This window comes from Leptidea sinapis, chromosome 35, assembly GCF_905404315.1.
Source record: "Leptidea sinapis chromosome 35, ilLepSina1.1, whole genome shotgun sequence".
Lineage (NCBI taxonomy): Eukaryota > Metazoa > Arthropoda > Insecta > Lepidoptera > Pieridae > Leptidea > Leptidea sinapis.
Genome location: NC_066299.1, coordinates 2,181,620 through 2,190,903, shown reverse-complemented (window position 1 = coordinate 2,190,903; position 9,284 = coordinate 2,181,620).

Sequence of the window (9,284 nt, the reverse complement as noted above, 5' to 3'; positions counted from 1 at the left end):
CATACTACATTCGTACAGTAGGCAGTCCCAAAAATGCTTATATGGCGCAAAGAGTATTTCACATATCTTATTTAGAAAAGTATTGTTCACACTTAAACGATATTCAGCAACGTATGGACCGCTCGGTAGGCATTCCTACTAACGAATTGTAGCGAGATAAACCGATTACTCCCGAGTCCCGACACCACATCTGTCTCACTCGTTCTATATTAGCAGTTTATTGCTATTTCGGTTTTTTGTCTACATGAGTATCATTAGAGTATATAGGTATATTCATTGATTAATAATTAGTATTTTATTTTTATTATAGTTTATTCCGTCATCCGTGACCCGTGTAAAATTTTACTGTGATAAAAAGTTGCTGTGTGATTTGTGTTTAAAATAGGTATTGGGTTTTAAAAATATAATTAATAGAGAAATTAAATTAGTATGCGGGCTATGATATAGATACAGGTTTCAATAAAAATTATTATTATTAGAGTGCATATCCCGTTTAGTGAACCTAATAAAAATAATGTGTAGTGTCGGTCACGTGGGTAAATGACCGCCTGTGCATACAGAACCAGCTGGCGCTGATGGCGAAGGTTGACGCCATGGGTGACAGCGCGCACGCAGCGCTAAGCGCCCTACAGCCGCTGCGGTGTCCGCTGCAGCGCGCGCGCCACGCCGCTAACACTGCGCTTGCGCACGTGGCACACGCCGCGCATGCGCCGCACCCCGCACACAGGTACGTGTGCTGTGTGATGGCCGCCATAATACGGTGGTTGTAGCATTGTACGGGTTAATGGCCATATAACTTACATATTATGTTAGTGATCCCGAAAGAAGCGACGTTGTAACGTAAACGTTAACAATCGGTAGAATTATATCTATGGTGTTTACATAAAAAAAACTTACATACTTATATAAAACATAGTACTATTTGTATTATATATAGCATATTAGACACTGGTTATTGTGTGTTATTGATGTCCTAATTTTTTGAGCCACTTTTTTGAGGTCGTCTTCCCATTTACAACCCTTCCTTCTTTTGTTTTGTCTTGGCCTTCACTCTGTTGCGTCCTATGCCCATTCGTCTTTTTTAGTCCTTATTAAATGACTTGACCATTTTCATATTTATGTTTTAATGTAGAAACATATCAAATTTTGTTTTCCTGTCGGTTCGAGTCGTACTTTGTCCTGTATTTTAATATTGAGTATGCTTATATGAAGAATTGAAAGAATATATATACGTATTATATATATTCTTTCAATGCTGTGTTGGCAGGTTTCCAGTGCTTTAATATGCTGGCTAATTAAATTCCATGCGTGACATCCGTAGTTCGTGCAACAGTCATGTGGACAAGTTGTTCTATGATTTTAATCGAATTTCTTGGATTTTAACAAATTAAATTTAGACCACCAAATTTTTGCAAATCGTAGATAATTAGAATTAGAAATACTTCACTGTCTGTATTCCGCTTTTCTTATTTTTGTATAATATTTTGAATTTGAATTTTGTTTATAGTATGAGTGTGGTCAATTATCAAGAACTAACTTTTGAACCCTAAAATCTTAGTTATACATTCTAGCAGTGTCTTTGAAATATATATGTAGACAATAGACATTAACGAAATTGGTTTATAATTAGCTAATTATTGGAAAAAATATTTTAATTTTGAGGGGTTGGGCGGAAGTGTTTTGTAAAGTTTATTTAATGTAATGTTATACAGTAACACAATGGTATTGATTTGTCCGTTATGCCCATCATCACTGTATTGATTGTATATAAATAAAATTTTATGAACTATACGGGACTCGAACTCACGTTTTAACACATTTTTTCACATTTAATTTGTGTATTAAACCTAGAAGTGAGCTTATCACTTCAAAAACTTAAAAAAATGTTTAGATTTACAAGAGTACGACACCTTAAGTCAATTTCCTAATAAGCAAATATTGGGATTGAGCAGGTTATCAACTGTAAAGTAGATCCTGTAGATGAAGCCACAAGCTGAGAGTTGAACAAAGCAAACAAAAATTTATGATGATACATCACTCGAACAGTTAGCTCAGTTTGGAGAGCACTCGCACGGAACGCGAGAGGTTGTTTGTTCGAGTCCCGCATCGTTCATAAAATTTTATTTGTGTTTTAATCCTAGAAGTGATATCACTTTAAAAAACATAACAAAATGTTTATTGATCGTGTAAAGCGTGCCAAAGAAATAGTGAATTATGTGATTGTGTGTCAGCCTGAACGAGGCATATTACGACGTGGAGAGCGACCCGGCGCACGTGAGCGCTCTTCGCAAGCTGGTGGCGCTGGGCCGAGCGAGCGCGAGGGCGGGCGGAGGGGGCGGGGCCGGGGCCGTGTCGCGCGCGCTCGCTCGTCTGCCCGCGCTCAAGTCGGACCCGCTCAAGGCGGACTTCCTGGGTACGTGGCACACTGGACTTCATTTTGACACAGTTTATTCAATAGAAAACTTTTATGACCACAAAGAGTAAAGGATTTTGACATTGCATTGTAAGTGGATTATTCTCATGTTGACTTTATATTTCTTTTGTATTATATATAATTATAATTTTGTGTTACATAAAGTAAATTAATTTATATTGTAAAAAAATTTTTGCCCAAGACCAAGTTTGCAAGGTATTAGTAATGGCTAAATAGGAGATACTTTAAAGTATTGTAAGACCAAATTTGTACCGCCCTATTTAATAGCAAATAAATGAATATGAATATGATCAACCGAAGCGACCTAATCAAGTATAAATAAATACATTAGCAGGCTCCATAAAAAACAATAGCTTTAAGGGAAAATATATACATGATACCTATGTATACATTTACTAATGGGAGGCGCCTATTTCTACTGTGAAACAGTAATGTGTAAGCATTACTGTGTTACGGTCTGAAAGGCGCCGTAGCTAGTCAAATTACTGGGCAAGTGAGACTTGACAACTAATGTCTCAAGGTGTCGAGCGCAGTTGTAGTGCCACTCAGAATGTTTGGATTTTTAAATTATCCTCAGCGGCACTGCATTATGATGGGCAGGGCGTATCAATTACCATCAACTGAAGGTCCTGCTCATCTCGTCCCTTATTTCATTTCGTATCACTATTCTTCAACAACACCACCCTTAAAGCCTCACCTAGTATCAGAATACTAGGTCTCGAAATCTCGAGCGACTGCGAATTCTGTGGAAATCTGGAGGGCAAAGCCAAACTGACTTCGAAAAAGCTGGGCGTCATAAATAGAGCACGGCAGTACTTCAAGCCGGCCGACATTATAGTACTCTACAAAGCGCAGGTCTGGCCGTGTATGAAATATTGCTGTCATCTCTAGTCTATACCCACCCTAGTGTCAGCTCGATCCATTTGACCGCGTGCAACGTAGGGCTGCTCGAATTTTCGGGGATCCAGGGCTCTGTGAATGGCTCCATCACCTGGCGTTGCGTAGAGACGTCACTTCATTGTGTGTCTTTTACTGCATCTATCACGGAAGGTGTTCCGAAGAGTTGTTCGACCTGATGCCTGCCGCCGAATTCCATCTTCGCATACAAATTAGAATATCATCCCCATCATCTGAATATGTGACGTTCCTCCATAGTGCGGTTTTCAAGAAATTTTCTTCCACATACAACCAAACACTGGAATGTGCTTTCTTTTGTGGTGTTTCCGGGATGAAGCGCGTACAACCAGGCCAGGTAGCTTCTCATTTTGCACAACAACTGTGTGGTATCAACTGGGGGCTACGGTATTCCTGAACAAAGAACCTTCAAGGTTAGAGTATATTCTCATCTAAAATTAATCACGGTATTTTTTTTAATTACAGATGAGTTGATACCGATTTGCGCACAGAACACGGGACGAGTGTGGGAGTCCTTACCCCGCACCGGCCTCGCTTCGCCCGTCCCGCGGGTCTCGCCGCTCGTTGTGAGTAGAATGTGTGCTACAATTTAACTAAATTCGCCAGAAACGTTGCTATGCGACGCATAAACTATTCTCTATCTCTTTCCGTCACATGTATTTGACCTATTTCGTTGACATCTACTGCATGATAACGACCGATGATTTGACGACCCATATAGCCGAACGGTTAGTTACCCTGACTACTAAGCTAGAGGGTTCGATTCCCGGTAGGTGCAATCATTTATATGATGAATGTAAATATTTGTTTGCGAGTCATACCTGTTTATATGTATTTATGTAGTTGTCTTGCCCATAGTACAGGCTATGCCTAGTTTGGGGCAAGATAATTTGTGTAAAAGTGTAAAAAAAAAATAGAGATCATTTCCAAAGAATTTTGATACAGTATTTGTGATAAGCGGTCACTGTTATTCCAGCTGGAGTACGGCGTGGAGCCCCCGGCGCTGTTGTTCGTGCCCGAGCCGCCGCCGCACGTGCGAACTGACACAAGCCCCGCCCCCAACATGGACGCCATCAGGTGACACTCACAACTCACCACTCGCTCCTTTGTTGAGGCTCACGTGATGGGAAGTGGTGAGCAACCATGGACATCCGCAACAATATGGGTCATGAAATGTTTTGCCGGCTTTTAATATGGAAGTATGCTCTAAGCTTGAAAGTCCCTATGTTGTATCGGCATTTAAAATTTTGACTTAAGTGCGGTAGTAACCCTCTTCGTTGTCTGTGGACAAAGGGATGCCAGAGTTGTAATTTTCTTTTTGGAAACCAAATTGTTCTTTGTGTATTTATTTTTTTAACTATTCTTATATGTTTCTATATCTATACTCATGTATTCTATTGAAATTTGTTTGACGATGGAGACCTCCTGTAATTATGGAAAAAACTCCCAAAACAAATAATTTATGTAAATAATGTATGTTGAGTTAGTACGGCTGTAAGTTCATTCACGCTATCGTGATACCTCATCATCTCGACATCAATTATCATCTGTTAATGATCTGAGGAACAAGGTGTCCGTCTCCTTGAGTTTTTTTCCTCCTTTTTTTTCATTTAACCTTTGATTTTATTTCAACAATATGTTAAATGATTCTACTATTTAACGCGTGTACTATACTTGTAGATCAGAAAATATTTTATTATTGCTGTTCAGTGTTTTCGCTCATATGCAAATGAAAATAATACAAAAGAAATATGTTAGACACTTTAAATAATCTAATTAGGTATGTAACTAAATAACCTTAAATAGTTTCTTAATGTTATTGAACTAAAATAGACTACCAGTTGCTTAAACAACGTCCATGACGTTTCTAATTCTATAAATGTGGTATTGGAGACGAATGCTACGAGTATCTTGGACACAACGCCGCACAAACGTCTCTATACTTGAATAGCTCAAGGTGAGAGAAAGGCTTTCATCTATAGTCGAGCGCGTATCCTCAGATACTTCGGACATATCACGTGACGTGGATAGCAATAGAGAGACTTGTTGTTCAGGGCAGGGTCAACGGCAGTAGGTCAAGAGGACGCTCCCCTATGCGCTGGACAGACCAGATCAGGTCCCTAACCAACACTCCCCTCAACACATGTGCCAGAGCAGCAACGAGTAATTCTTTTTTCTCGTCGTCACGCCAAAGGTTTTACTACAACCTGTTGGTATTTGATATAAGTGATGTGTAAATTTTTATTCTCATGATCTCGAAATTCTCGATAGTTTAGATAATGAATGACTATGGACGGAAAATATTTTTGAATTGCTTGGAATTGGATCAGAGATCTGACTAGTGCTTCAGCAATAGCCAAATTTGATCCGAGATTTCTAGACCTGTGTTTTCACGGATACGGATCGGACTCTGATCGGACGTGGTGGTCTTAAAAGAGGACATGGAAATTGACATTGAAAGAAGGCCAAGGAAAAAGAGACAAATTGAAAAAGATAAGTTAGTTATTAATACGTAAACGATACTAATTAATAATTGTATATCTTTAGGCCATTTTATGGAAATACTAGGTTAATTAATATATGTTTAAAAGTTATACATCTTTGCCTTTTTTGACAGATTGTACTTTACACACCAATAACATTAAAATATAAATGGTGTAGTTAAACCCGTGGTGTGAAGACGAGGAAGAAAATATTTTCCGTCCATAGTCATTCGTTATCTAAACTATCGAGAACTGTCGAGATCATGAGAATAGTAATTGACACATCACTTATATCAATTACCAACAGGGTGTAGTAAAACCTTTGGTGTGACGACGAGGAAAAAAAAATTAATCGTAGTCACACTGGTGTGACCACGAGTCGGGAATGAACAGCCCGGAATAACTGGCGTAGAATCGTTGGTCGTTCGACGTGACCACGACTGCTCTGTCAGGAGTGATCCGACTAAGGTGACGTTTCTATTTATTGAGCTCGTGACGTGTTGTCGTGTCCAGGTACATGTTCGTGGGCTGGCGGCGGCGCGAGTGCTCGCGGTGCGGCTCGCTGGCCCTGGCGTCCACCGCGCCCGCCTCCGCGCCCGCTACCGCTCCCGCGCGCCTCGCGCTTCAGCGGGCCTACGACGCGCGCTTCCTAGAAACCTGCAGGTACGACATCATACCATCGAGTGCTGCGAGATTGCAACACGCTCTTTCCTATACTATGATAACTTTATTTTATATACCAGCATACATAAAGCCTATACTTAGATATTTTTTTATGAAAATTAGGGACGTTACGATCAAGACGTTCAGCTGATGATAATTGAATCGCCTTGCCCATTAAAGGCATAAAAGGCATTTTATTTTCTCAAAATTGATTCCTTTAGAATTCTTTTTGATGTCATTTCTTATACTACTAGATACTACTACCGCTTCGGAAACAAATGGCGCTCTGAGAGAGAAGAAGCGGCGCAAGAAACTCTCCCAGCATTCTTTTTTTTTGCGCTCTTTTCAATAAAAATATACAATATTGTACAGTTGCTATAAAATAATCACAATCTAGTCCCAGGCTGTCCGATCATTTAGATATTCAGCAGTGGAGTAATAGGATTTACGACAGAGCCATTTTTTTATAAAACATTTAAATTTATTTATAGACAATGCCTGAACAGTGGCTGGGACTTTATTGTAGAAGTGTATACATTTACCCTTAAAGCTATTATGTATCTTATGAAGCCTACTAGAATTAGTTACAAGCAATCCCTTATTTCTAGTGTTATAATAATGAAAATCACTATTAAGAGCAAAAAGGTGACGATTTTTGTGAACATATATTAAATTTTCATAAATGTACTGACAATAAACAGTCATAATATTTATTTCTTTAAATTTTTCTTTGAGAGACTGTCTATAACCAAGCTGATATATAGCACGAACAGCTCTCTTTTGCAGAGCAAACACTATATCAATGTCAGCAGCATGACCCCATAGTAATATACCGTACGTCATGATGCTGTGAAAATAACTAAAGTACACTAATCTAGCGGTCGCAACATTCGTGTACTCTCTAATCTTTCTAACTGCATATGCCGCAGAGCTGAGTCTATCTGCTAGATGGGTAATATGTGGACCCCACTGAAGCTTTTTATCTAACGTGATACCCAGGAAGACCGTAGTGTCCACAAGTTCCAATCTCTGGTCATTTATAAGTACGTTGGTTTGTACCTCCGCTGTGTTTGGTGTAATGAACCGTAAACACTTTGTTTTTTTACTGTTTAAGTGCAGATTATTCGTCTCAAACCAACGCACTATCTTTGAGAGTGCATTGCTTACCTCGTCATCAATATCCGCACGTCGCTTCACTTTAAAAATAAGTGAAGTATCATCAGCAAACAATACAATCTCATGGCTATCATCTACCACAAACGGTAGATCGTTAATATATATAAGAAACAAGAAAGGACCGAGAATAGAACCCTGTGGAACACCTATTCGCACAGGTTTACCCGAAGACCGTTTGCCATTTACATCGACTATCTGAACTCTTTCGCTTAAATATGATTTTAACAGATTTAGGGCTCTATTTTTCACTCCATAATGCTTTAGTTTTAGGAGTAAAGTTTCATGGTGGACGCAGTCAAATGCTTTTGACAAATCACAAAAAATGCCCAATGCATCCTGTGACTCTTCCCAGGCGTCAAAGATGTGCTCAATGAGTCTAGTACCCGCATTAATTGTTGATAAACCCCTAGTGAAACCAAACTGATTTTTGTTCATTAATTTACAAAAATGCATTTGTAGCTGTTGAAGCAAAAGTTTTTCAAAAATTTTACTAAAAACAGGCAGCACTGAAATAGGTCTGAAATTAGCAGGGTCAAAAGAACTGCCCGATTTAAACAAAGGTATAACTTTGCTGTATTTCATGAGGTCAGGGAACACACCCTCATCTATGCATTCATTAAATATTATTGCTAATTCAGGTGCTATAATGTCAAGTATGTATTTAACAATATTAGTCGAATGGCCCCATAGGTCTTTTGTATTTTTTAGGTTAATTAATTTGAAGATTTTTATTATATCGCTACCTGTAACATACTTAAATTTCAAGTCAGTAGAAGATACTGGTACGTGTAATTTAAGCATATCATATGCTGCTTTTGGCGAAGCGTTAAGGTATTTGGTCGTGACAATCGGGATTTCGGAGAAGTATTTATCAAATTCATTTGCAATTTCTATTTCCGAATTTATAACGCGATTATTAATATTTAAACAGATAGAGGTGTTACGGCAATTCGATCTACCAGTTTCATTGTTAATTACACTCCAAGTCGCTTTTACTTTATTATTACTGTTTTTAATTTTATCTGCAATGAAACGTGTTTTCGCTTCATGACAAACTATTTTAAAAAGCTTGGAGTATTTTTTTACATATATTTTAAATTCTTCACTATTATTGTAATGTTTCTCATAATAAAGGTCATATAAGCGTTTACGACTTTTGTGGATACCCATTGTTGCCCAATCATTAAAACTATGTTTGTTGTTTACTGTCACCGTTACTGGAGTAAAAATCCTGTCAAATTCCTCACAGAAGGAATTGAAGACTAAGTTATAGTGAAAATTAGCAGTTTCACCACAGTGTAAAAATGGTATCGTATTTACCAAATTATTTCTAAACCTCTCAAGACGGCTACCCGTAACTGGTATAATCGTCATCTTTTTTGGTCTGACATTGTCCAATCTTGTATTTACTTTTATAAGTTGCCCACTATGGTCGGACTGAAGATTATTAATTATGAGTTTACTAGTAATAGTAACATCTGTAAAAATATTATCTAAACAGGTTGCTGTTGTAGAAGTGATTCTAGTAGGTTCCCAAAATACATTGAACAAATTAAAACTTTGAAATAAATTTTTAAGGCTAGTACAATTGGCCGAAGGTTCAAGCAAGTTTA